Here is a 12,117-nt window from a genome sequence, read left to right on the forward strand (position 1 = left end):
CCTGGAAACAAAGATCCAAGTTACCTGTTCATGGGAGAGCGGTAGCAAGCACTATGAGGGCATGCTTTCTATGTGCCAGGCACTGTCCTAAGGGCTTTACATACACTAATTCATTTAATCCTCACAGCATCCCTATGAGGAAGATACAATTACTATCCTTATGTAACAGATGAGCTAACTGAGGTACAGAGAGATTAGGCAACTCGCCCACAGTATGTGGCAGAGATGCATGGAACTGAAGCCTCTAGGCTTTAATAATCTTCACAGACGATTCTTTTTTTCAGCTTTATCAGGGTATAATTGGCAGATAAAACTGTATATATTTAAAGTGCACAGTGCTTCACAGATGATTCTGATATTCAAATAGGAATGGAAGCCAATTATAAAAAATATGTTTGGGCTTCCCTGGTGGTGCAGTGGTTGAGAGTCCGCCTGCCGAGGCAGGGGATACGGGTTCGTGCCCCGGTCTGGGAAGATCCCACATGCCGTCAGAGCAACTAGGCCTGTGAGCCATGGCCGCTGAGCCTGCGCGTCCGGAGCCTGTGCTCTGCAACGGGAGAGGCCACAACAGTGAGAGGCCTGCGTACCGCAAAAAAAAAAAAAAAAAAAAAATGTTTGAGCTATACATTTAATTTTATTACATGAACTTCTATTCCGTTCTAACAATATTATAGATTTAATTGATTTTTTTAGTTCTACGAAATCATACAGATGGAAAAAAAAAAGGCCCATTTGAGATTTCACAGAAATCTTACCTTTAGTAACCATTTTGCTTCTAGGTTAAAAATAATGACTGTGATGGGTTTCTTCTTACTTCTTATGTTTGGTATCCCCTTAGGTCCCCATGTTATTCCATGGAGTTCCCTGAAGCAGAATATCTGGGAGGAGTTAGGACTAAAGTTGCTGTGGGCATTCTTGCAGCCAATGTCAATCAACAGCACCATTCCAGGTGCCATAATAGGTGTCCTAGGATGCTGTACCAAATATATATGTATATATGGAGATTATAATTTATCCCCCAAGAGTAAAGTTCCTAGTTTCTGCAATTTCCGACTAACTCCAAAAAATGAGCAATAATTGTGTCACTGTTAATCAGTGGTTAATTTTTTTTTTTTTTTGCGGTACGCGGGCCTGTCACTGTTGTGGCCTCTCCCGTTGCGGAGCACAGGCTCCGGACGCGCAGGCTCAGTGGCCATGGCTCACGGGCCCAGCCTCTCCACGGCATTTGGGATCTTCCCGGACCGGGGCACGAACCCGTGTCCCCTGCAACAGCAGGCGGACTCTCAACCACTGCGCCACCAGGGAAGCCCCAGTGGTTAATTTTTTAAAACATTAACTCAACACCATATTGCTTCAGATGTTAATGATGATTTTCTTTCTACTTCTAAACCAAAGCGTTACAAATAATATATAACTAGTAGAGCTTCTAATAGTTCACAATGCCTAGTTAAGATGTTATGAGTTTAAGAAATACTATAGATGCTTCAGAAGGAAATTTGGAATAGTTTTACTTTCCAAAGACGTATTTTTTCTCTAACAGAGGTATTCAGGGCAAAATAATCACAGACTGATTTTTTAAATGTGCATATTTTATCCTCAATTTTTTATCAGACTGCATCTGCATACAACCTCAAATCAAACCACAAGCAAGTCTAACACGGTCACATCTTTGTGTCTGCTACTTAAGATACACAGCCCAGAAGGGGACAAATATAAAATTGAAACTGTGATCAAACAGCATAACTAACAACGTTGATATGTCCCAACCAGTAAACCATCCATAAATTAGTAAATGGTCAAAAAATCCTGTTTTTATGGGAACTGTAACAAATGAAATAGATAATTGTGACCTGTTAATCAAAGTGACATCAGCAACATGATGGAATAGGAGGTCCCTCACTCACATCCCTACTCAGCAGCAAGAATTTGGCAACCATCCACAGACAAAAGTGCCTTTGTGGATGTATGGGATCCAAGCAGGAGACTGTGAAACGCTGGTGGAGCCCAAGACTAAGGAGGTCCATTTTGAGAATGCAGGTCCGTGCCCAGGTGGTAGGCTCAGCTGTGGTCCTGTCCTGGCTACAGACCCCTCTGGACTCACAATCCACCAAGGCACCTGGGAAGAGTCACATCCACCTGTGCCTACTGACCTCAGCCCGAGATGTGGACCCTGAAGTGGTACCTGACCCCGCTCCAGTCCCTCTTAGCTGCCGGTCGTAACTGCCCAGGAACCCAGACGGAGACATGCCTATCCGTGCCCCTGAGGCAAGTTCATTGACTTTGCTCTAACTGGATCTTGGAGCAACTCCATAACCCAACTCCACCCCTCAAAGCCATGGTCCAGAAGCAGTCCTGCCACCCAGGGACCTGCGGGGAGACGTGCTTATCTGTACCCCTGAGGCAGGCCTACCAGCATTGGTCTGACTGCGGATCCTGAAGTGGCCCCGTGACACAGTACAAGCCCCTCTCAGCTGCAGCCCTGGGGGCAGTCCAGTCTGCCCAGGAATCTGGTGGGAGACTCACAGGTCTGTGCCTCTGAAGGCAGGCCTACTGACCACCATCAGCTGCAGATTCTGAAGTAGCCCTGTGGTTCTGTTCTAGCCCTTCTCAGCTGCAGTCCGCGGCCAATCTTGCCCAACCAAGGACCTGCCCAGTGAACTGCCAGAAGCCCTCCTGCAGACCCACAGCGAGGCACACTCATCCCTGCAGCACGCCTGGATGCACACAGATGCCTCAAATTTAATTTCTTCCAAAACTTTAGCTTCCTAGAATCTTTAATCCTCCACCAAGTCTCCCGATGAGAAGCCCAGATAGGCTCATTCACCTGTCTTTCTCATCGCCTTCCTATCCAGATGGGCACCAAATCTAAGTTATGGCTCAGAAATGACTCTTAAAGAATGTATTCTTTTTTGACCTCTGCTGCCACTGCTTTTCGATTCAAACCTGTACCACGTCTCCCCAGAACTGTTGCAATCGTCTCCTGATTTTTTTCCTCTTACATTTCCCATGTTGCTTCCAGAGAAATCTTTATTTAATTCTGTTTTTTTTTTAATTTAGAAAATAAAGCTGATTACTTCACTCTCAAATTGTTTTTAAGTTTTTGGTTTCTACCCCAAAACTCTTGTTTCCATTTGTTATTGAAGAAAGATTCCAACTTTTTGGTTTGGCAAAGCTCTTCACAATTTAGCCCACCGGACCTTTCAAACCATCTCTTCCTTTTACACTTGGAAATACATTGCTAAATTTTCAGATTTTAGCCACCATAAACCAAGAAATTTTAAAGGAGAATTTATTATGACAATGTGAGATAGGATGAATTAAGGAAAAATTACTGGGTTAAAAGAAAAAAGCCTTCAGCCTGGTCCCAGTTTCACTATTAATTAACTATGATCTTGTGTAAAACTTTTAGCTTAATTCCTAAAATGATGGAGGAAAGGGAATTGGATTATTTAGGTTCTAAGATTTCTTTGTAAGTTTTATGACTAAACAGATACCTACGTTGCTTATGTGCAATCGTCCCTTGGGCTTTTATATTCTTCTTCTTTTTCTTTAATTAATATTTACTCTAAAATCAACTTACACCTCAATGTAAACATAAAATATAAAATAGTGCACAAAGGCAATACTCAGTAAGGTCATTCAACTAAAAATGGAAATTGTAAGTACACGATGTTTACAAAATCACATGTCATACTTAGTGAAAATGGTACTAATGCTCTTCAAGTTACAAAAAATTTGACATGGTTTATTCATTCATTCATTTATTCATAATATATTTACTAAGCAGTTGATTATTATGTTACAGGAACTATTCTAAGTGCTATATATGGTGGTACAACAGACATGGTTCCTGCCACTGTGGCGTTTATAACCTAATTGTGGTGACAATTAATGGAAATTATTTAAATATTGAAGTACAAACTTTGACAAAAGTTATAACGAATCAAAGAGAGCTCTGAGAGAAATTTACAGGGTGAGGCTGAGGGGTTAGTTCAGATCAGTTGGAGCTTAGACATAATAAATTACCATATGGAACCACCTTGCCACTGAGACCACCTTGTAAGAGGTAGTTCTTTGCTGGTGGTCCAGGTGCTCTCCAGGGACATGACTTTAGGTGGTTTACAGAATGCAAAGGAGAGACAGGCAGCTGAATGCTGCCTTGTCAATATCCCCTACCTACACAGTCCTCGACATTATACTTATGGTTTCCCTGACAGTAGATACCCTTCCACCACCTCCCGCCAAATCATCAGTCTTGGTTATCCTGAGGCTTCAACTGCTCAGCCATTCTGCTTCTCTTCAGAAACACTGCAGACCTCTGATCTAGAGTACTATATTATAGACAAGGGCCACTCAGCTCTTTCTGTTGGGATTCCAGTCATATCAAAAGACAAATATCACTGACTTTTTAGATTCTGAAAAGAATAGAAGGCGGAGTCAGATCTTCAAGATGGCTATGATATCTATCCAATAGATTAAGAAAAGAAGATAAATGAAAACACATTTTTGAAACTGTACAGTGCTGTATAATTGTTTGTCATGTTTTTTCTCCTTCTCAAGTAATCTCAATAATCTCCTTCCTTCCTTCCTTCTCTTTCTTGCTCTCCCTCCATCTCTCTCATCTCCCGTCCTTCCCTTCCTCCTTCCTTCCTCTCCTTTTCCCCTCTATCTCTCTATCTCCCTTCCTTCTTTCATTCTTTCCTCCTTCAAGACTTTTTTTTAAGTTTCTACAATGTATCAGGTACTTTGCTAGTAAGTGAAGCACAAAGACAAATAAAAATGGTGAAAAGCATGGAATCTAGAATCAAACTACGTCCAAAACATATTGATCCATGCTAAGTGTTTAGCACAGTTCCCAGTACACTGTCAGTGCTCAAAAACATTCAGAATTTACAGCAGTGGAATAAAAGTTGAAGTAATTAGCTTTACTTAGGAATATTGTGGACTTTGTCACAGAAAAGAGGTCCTTGGGATGGGTTTTGAGGGATAAAGAGGAGCAGCAATAACCTGGAAGTAGTGATATTGTGTTCCTGGATTAATAAATTGCATACATTTATTGAGCAATACTGTGTGGGGACCAGGCTGAGCACTGAAGATATACAAATGAATACGAAGTTATTAAGGAAGTCTCAATAACGTTTTACGTACTATAATGACATAAGTATAATGCTGATAGGTGTGGGGGGGGTATATTTATATACTTATCTTTTAGATCTACATACTATCTAGACGGGTGGGATGTGCTTCAACATAACCTAGACTTTGAGGTGGCTGCGTGGGCATGAGTGTGTATAGCAGAAACAAGATTGAACATGACTCGATAAGCTGGATAATTGGTACGCGGGAGTCCTCCAAACGAATTTTCTGTGCTTTATGTATGTTTTAAACTTTCCTCAATAATAACATTTTTTTTTCTCCTTGGGAGATTTTGTGTATTCTTTCTTCCAGTTTTATTGAGATCTAATTGACAGCACTGTATGTGTTTAAAGTGCACGACATGATGATTTGACTTCCATACCTCGTGAAATGATACCACAGTAAGTTCAGTGAACATCCATCATCTCACATAGATACAAAATGAAAGAAAAACAAAAAATATATTCTCCTCGTGATGAGAGCTCTCAGGATTACTCTCTTAACAACTTTCATGTATAACCTACAGCAGTGTTCATTATATTGATCTTGTTGTCCCTTACATCCCTAGTACTTATTTATCTTACAACTGGAAGTTTGTACCTTTTGACTGCCTTCAATAATTTTTATAAAGTGAATATGGGACAGTCAGTACCCCCTTTACAGTCAAGTAGGCAACACAGACACTGGATACCAATACCTGCCTTGCAATGTTATATTTGCATAAGACCATTCTTAACTACATTGCGGATGAGAACCCCACAATTAATAAAGGTTGTTGAGGTTTGCATGACTCTGTATATGAATGCTTTTCTTATTCATCACACTAGCAGTTCCCTTGATAGAGAGCTTGGTATGCTTCCTTTTTTAGTGTGAAAGAAATGGGAGAAGCAGGTGGAGAGCTTGTAATAAAACACTAGGCACTTGCCTCATTCTGGTAATTATATAGCACTTGCACTGAAGCTTCTGGAATTCTAAAGTTCTTTCAAGAGATACATAATCTATCACTTTTCTGTAGAGGGATTCGAAATTAGAGACACAAAAGTGAATTAGTCATTATGTTGCCGCTACATAATGAAATAGCTGATGTGCTATAACCTCACCATTGCTTTCTCACAGCCTTTACCTGCCTCCTGAATGTCTGCACTTAATACCTCTCTCCAGATGTCTTCATCTGCATTTAACTCCTGCTTGAATCTACTTTTCTCTTTTGCTCAGATTCCTAAGTTCTCTAGGCTCATTCATGTAGTTTCTCTATTCCTAGAGTTGCTTGCCAAGACACCACATTTAATATCATTAAAATTTTCATTGCATTGTTACTATCTTTCTTTTCCAGACCATTAAATAGAGGCAAATGTGTTGGAGGGAACCATAAATAGTATTCCATTAATTAATCAACTAAAATATAAACTTTTTGAAAAGGCATAGATATCTCTCTAGCTGATGATATAACCATTTATCTGAGTTTATTCATGTATTTACTTTTTATATCCCATCTCTCTTCAAAAGAGATATGAGTTAGGGTATATTAACCATATAGTTTATTAAAATACATAAAAAGACAGAATCAAGGTGATTAAAAGAAGCAGCAGTAAATATTAACAGGGGACAATTCAGTTGCTTTGATGATTAAGCATAAAATTTGAGTACCCTAAAGTTGCACACTGATGTTTCACAATCTTCTTTTCTTATCACTAGTTAACAAAAGAACATTAATTTTTATATGTGAAAAGATTGAGATTTTTTACCTTTGCAGTTTACTACACTGGTATCCTAATTAAAATTAAACGCTGATGCCAATTTAATTGTTGTATACTGAAATAGTTACATAAAAAAATTCTGTCTCTTTATTTTGCACTATTAAATTCAATTGAGATAAAATATATATTGAGTAGCTTCTAGGTTCTAGACTGAAAATGATAAAAGGGGAAATTGTATGGTAATATTTGCTTTATAAATTGTATTCAATAAATAGAATTGCATTCTATTTATAAAATACAATCAATATGATGAATTTATAATAAAAAGATGTATAAAATATTTATGGGAACCAAGATTAAAGGAGATATTCATTGTTCCCTGTGCATGTAATTATGAGGAAGGCAAGCAAGGGGCCATTTTGGATACCCCTGCCCCAGCAGATAAAGCAAGGCCCCAGACAGGGGGGCCAGGGGAGACATATATCCATCTCTCACTGACAGTCCAGTCATCAAGCAGCAGAGACAGTCCATCCCCCATGCCCTGTACAAATCCCTTACTCACCAAAACTGCAATAGAATAGTTGCTGTTTTAACCACTAAGTTATTTTATTCTAGGCGAGGGAGGGAGAATTGTTATGCAACAATGGATAACCAAGACACTGAACTAAACTCAGGTCACCATTCTTTCTGCCTAGATTTCTGTAAGACCTTCCCAAACACTCTCCCTGCCCTTTGTCGGTTTCCGTTCTACTCTCTGCAGGACACAGGAATCTTTCCAAACGTCTCTCCGGTTACATAACTTCCTGGGTTAGCAGCCTTCAGGGGGTCCCCACTGCTTTCAAAATGAACTCGAAATCTCTTCCCACGACTCTGAATCTTTTCAAGGGTTGTTCACTGTATCACCTTGCTCACGTCTCTATCCTCATCTCTGTGTCCTCCCTCAGTTGTAATTCCACATGGCCACATGGCTCACGTCTCTATCCTCATCTCTGTGTCCTCTCTCAGTTGTCCTCCCTCATGCAAACCTCAACACATTACTCGGCCTGTAATGTTCTTCTCCACTCACCTCAGATTCCCCATGTTCCCTTTAATCTGGTTAACTCCTACTTACTTTTCAGATTTCAGTTTAAATATCTTTTTCCAGATACTGCTTCCCCAGAGGTAACACCTGTAATACCTTATGTTGTGAACATCCCTAAAATCCTCAGGCACCATGGATGCTCCTGAAATACCATCACCAATGAATTTAATCTTCAATTTGTCCCCATCCCATGGGTGAGACTAAATTCTGCTAGTGGCTAACACCCATAAGAGAAAGCATGCTCCAACCATTATGTCAACTTCTGCCATAATCCTGGTAAAAACCTCATAGAAGTCTAAAGAACCTGATTTCCAACCACGATTAAGAGTTTATCTACTGTTTGGGGAAGATACTACTGAAAAATATTCAAGTTCATGTAGCAATCCTATAGGATGTATTATGCACTAGGAATTAGGGGTAAGAGATGATTCTGAGTTGTCATGCAGAAAAGATGTCCAAAATCTGTGTCAGATAAGAAACTTTGGATACTTAGATAGCCATTCCATTCAAAGCTACCAATGCCACCTCTTTATGTGAAGATGGTAGCTCATAATTTCTCCTCAAACCTACAACTGCACATCACTGAGGAGGAAGAAATGGAGGCAGTGAGAACCTGCGATGGGAAAGGGTGATGACTGAAGCAGAGGGGATGGCAGATCACATGACTTTTAGCAGTCCTATGTACCTGACCCGGATAAAGGCACCAGGTCCAGTCTGGCCTAAAGCAACCTTAGGAAAAGACATGGACAGAATCAGGGAGAATCTCTGAGAAACGGCACCAGGTCATGATTTGTTTGGCTGGATATCTTTCCTGTAGGGCTCCTACTGACAGAATCTCCATCTGCAACCCACCCCACTAAAAGGCCTAACTACTTTGATTTTGAGAGGTTAATTCTATACTTTTGTGATTATACTAAGACCTCAATGAATAAAACTACACAGTTGTCATGGTTAGTCTTTATTTTTCTTAGTCTTAAGGCAAAGCTTATTTACATTTAGGTCTTTCTCTGGCTCTCCAAATGTTTCTCTTTCGCCCATCATTTAGTCTTGTTCTCCTCTCCCCACCACTGACGTTCCCTCCTGGACTATGTTCCCAATCTCTCTTTAACCATTTTTCCCCAGATAACATTCTCAGCTTTGACAACTTTCCATGAAGTCCTGGGGCTCTCGAGGGAGTCTTGGACTCCACTCTGGAAGGGACTGCTTTAGGGATGTGGCCTCATGGTCTCTTGTTGTATTGCATTTTAAAACAAGATTACTTGCTGTGACACAGTGTGAGGCAAAAGAAGAAAATGCATCATAAATAAAGAATAAGGCTATTGGGAAACTTGCTATGCCAGTATCAATGAGGAGTAACCAATGAGAACAAATTTCTACACATTGCATTCAACTGTTTCAGAATTTCTGAAAAACAAATTTATTTTTCTTATTACTGTATTACTTTGCAGTTGATGGGGCCTCAGCAGGGAGAGAAACTGTATACATAAACATCTCTCTGCAATCATGTAGCAATCTGAGTCATAAAATAATATCATGCATTCTATTCTATTGTGTCATAGCAATCAACAGTAGCTAAATTTTCTTTGAACTTGCAAAAATATCAACTGATATATTGATAGGTAGGACCAGAATAGTTTTAAATGATGGTAGAAAATTAACTTTGCAGTTGCTTTCTCAAAAGAAATAGTTACATTTAATACATTTTCATGGATCCCTACTTTTCTATTACATGCACATTCAGTAACACTAAGTATTGCTCATCTACCATAAGTAAATATTATATGAAATACTTTGAAGATTCCAGACACATGTTAGACATGATCCCTACTTCAATGCCCTTAGTTCTTGATAAATTAGCCTATAAAAGACATTCTCAGGAAAGAAAAAGAGAAAACTATAAGATTAATGCTAAAGGATAATCAAAGATTACATGTCTGATGTGCATGTCTGCAATTATACACAGAAGATAATTTGAGATTCATACCTCTAAAATTAAATGAATTAAATAACTATCATTTCTGCCATTCTACAAATACTTGCTGATTGCTTCCCATATACTTGGTACAGAGTAAATATCAAGAAAAAGAGAAACAGCAGCTAAGTTGGAGATTAACAGGTGGTGCCATGGGGAAGTCTCCCTGAGAAGACATTTACATGAGACCTCGCAGGTGAGGAGGGGCTGTTAGGGAGATGGGAGAGAGGAAAAGAAAGACCAGTGTAGTTTGGAGAGGGCATCAGGGGAGACTAATACAGAGTTTCCTCAATGCCAAGTTGCTTTTGGTCCCTAACATGCACCACGTGTTCTCACCTTAACGCCTGAAATTTTCCCTTCCTTTTGCATATCTTTTATGCATCCTTTTCTTGTACGTTCAGATGCCCCTTCCTCCAAGAAGACCTCTCCACTTCTCTCAGGCTGAGTTTCAGTGCCACTCCTTGCTCCCTGTGAGTATCTCTGTAATTCCACATGGCCTATAAGACTGTCTCCTCTAATTAACTATGAGTGACGTAAGAATGGGAGCAGTGTTTGGGGTGGATTTGTACCCCAGGGGCCCAGCACAGCTCAACGACTGCAGCAGAAAATCGAGTTGATCCCCAATATTCATCTTTAATTCATTCACCAGTTCTATGCTAGACAGCCTCCCCTTTTTCCTTACGAATCGAATCCTGTTTTGTTCTGAACAGCAATTCCCACCTTAAACTTTTCATGTTAAATTGACAAAAAACACTGAACTGATTTCCCAGTCCCTCTTGTAGCTAGATGACAGCATTCTGACTATAACATTAACAGAAGATTGCTAGGAATTTGAGAGAAGTTTTGCTTTCCTGATATTTGTGACACCTTTTCTTCTTTTTTTTTAACATCTTTATTAGAGTATAATTGCTTTACAAAGGTGTGTTAGTTTCTGCTTTATATCAAAGTGCATCAGTTATACATATACATATATCCCCATATCTCTTCCCTCTTGTGTCTCCCTCCCTCCCACCCTCCCTATCCCACCCCTCTAGGTGGTCACAAAGCACTGAGCTGAGCTCCCTGTGCTATACGGCTGCTTCCCACTAGCTATCTATTTTACATTTGGTAGTGTATGTATGTCCTTGCCACTCTCTCACTTCGTCCCAGCTTACCTTCCCCTTCCCCATATCCTAAAGTCCATTCTCTAGTAGGTCTGTGTCTTTATTCCCATCTTCTCCCTAGGTTCTTCATGACCATTTTTTTTTCTTTCTTGTTAGATTCCATATAAATGTGTTACCATACGGTATTTGTTTTTCTCTTTCTGACTTACTTCACTCTGTATGACAGACTCTAGGTCCATCCACCTCACTACAGATAACTCAATTTCATTTCTTTTTATGCCTGAGTAATGTTCCATTGTATATATGTGCCACATCTTCTTTATCCATTCATCTGTTGATGGACACTTAGGTTGCTCCCATATACTGGCTATTGTAAATAGAGCTTCAATGAATATTTTGATACATGACTCTTTTTGAATTATGGTTTGCTCAGGGTATATGCCCAGTAGTGGGATTGCTGGGTCATATGGTAGTTCTATTTGTAGTTTTTTAAGGAACCTCCATACTGTTCTCCATAGTGGCTGTATCAATTAACATTCCCACCAACACTGCAAGAGGGTTCCCTTTTCTCCATACCCTCTCCAGCATTTATTGTTTGTAGATTTTTTGATGATGGCCATTCTGATTGCTGTGAGATGATATCTCATTGTAGTTCTGATTTACATTTCTCTAATGATTAATGATGTTCAGCATCCTTTCATGTGTTTCTTGGCAATCTGTATATCTTCTTTGGAGATATGTCTATTTAGGTCTTCGGCCCAGTTTTGGATTGGGTGGTTTGTTTTTTTGATATTGAGCTGCATGAGCTGCTTGTAAATTTTGGAGATTAATCCTTTGTCAGTTGCTTCATTTGCAAATATTTTCTCCTATTCTGAGGGTTGTCTTTTCGTCTTGTTTATGGTTTCCTTTGCTGTGCAAAAGCTTTGAAGTTTCATTAGGTCCCATTTGTTTATTTTTGTTTTTATTTCCATTTCTCTAGGAGGTGGGTCAAAAAGGATCTTGCTGTGATTTATGTCATAGAGTGTTCTGCCTATGTTTTCCTCTAAGAGTTTGATAGTGTCTGGCCTTACATTAAGGACTTTAATCCATTTTGAGTTTACTTTTGTGTATGGTGTCAGTGAATGTTCT

General features: G+C 39.6%; 1 long non-coding RNA gene across 1 annotated transcript in view; it reads right to left on the reverse strand.

Annotated features, from left to right (window-relative positions):
* Nucleotides 1–12,117, reverse strand: part of LOC132529349 (uncharacterized) — a 215,425-nt gene that overhangs the window by 19,798 nt on the left and 183,510 nt on the right. The gene's annotated exons all lie outside the window — the stretch shown is intronic.

The sequence above is a fragment of the Lagenorhynchus albirostris genome, chromosome 11 (genome assembly GCF_949774975.1).
Source record: "Lagenorhynchus albirostris chromosome 11, mLagAlb1.1, whole genome shotgun sequence".
Classification (NCBI taxonomy): domain Eukaryota; kingdom Metazoa; phylum Chordata; class Mammalia; order Artiodactyla; family Delphinidae; genus Lagenorhynchus; species Lagenorhynchus albirostris.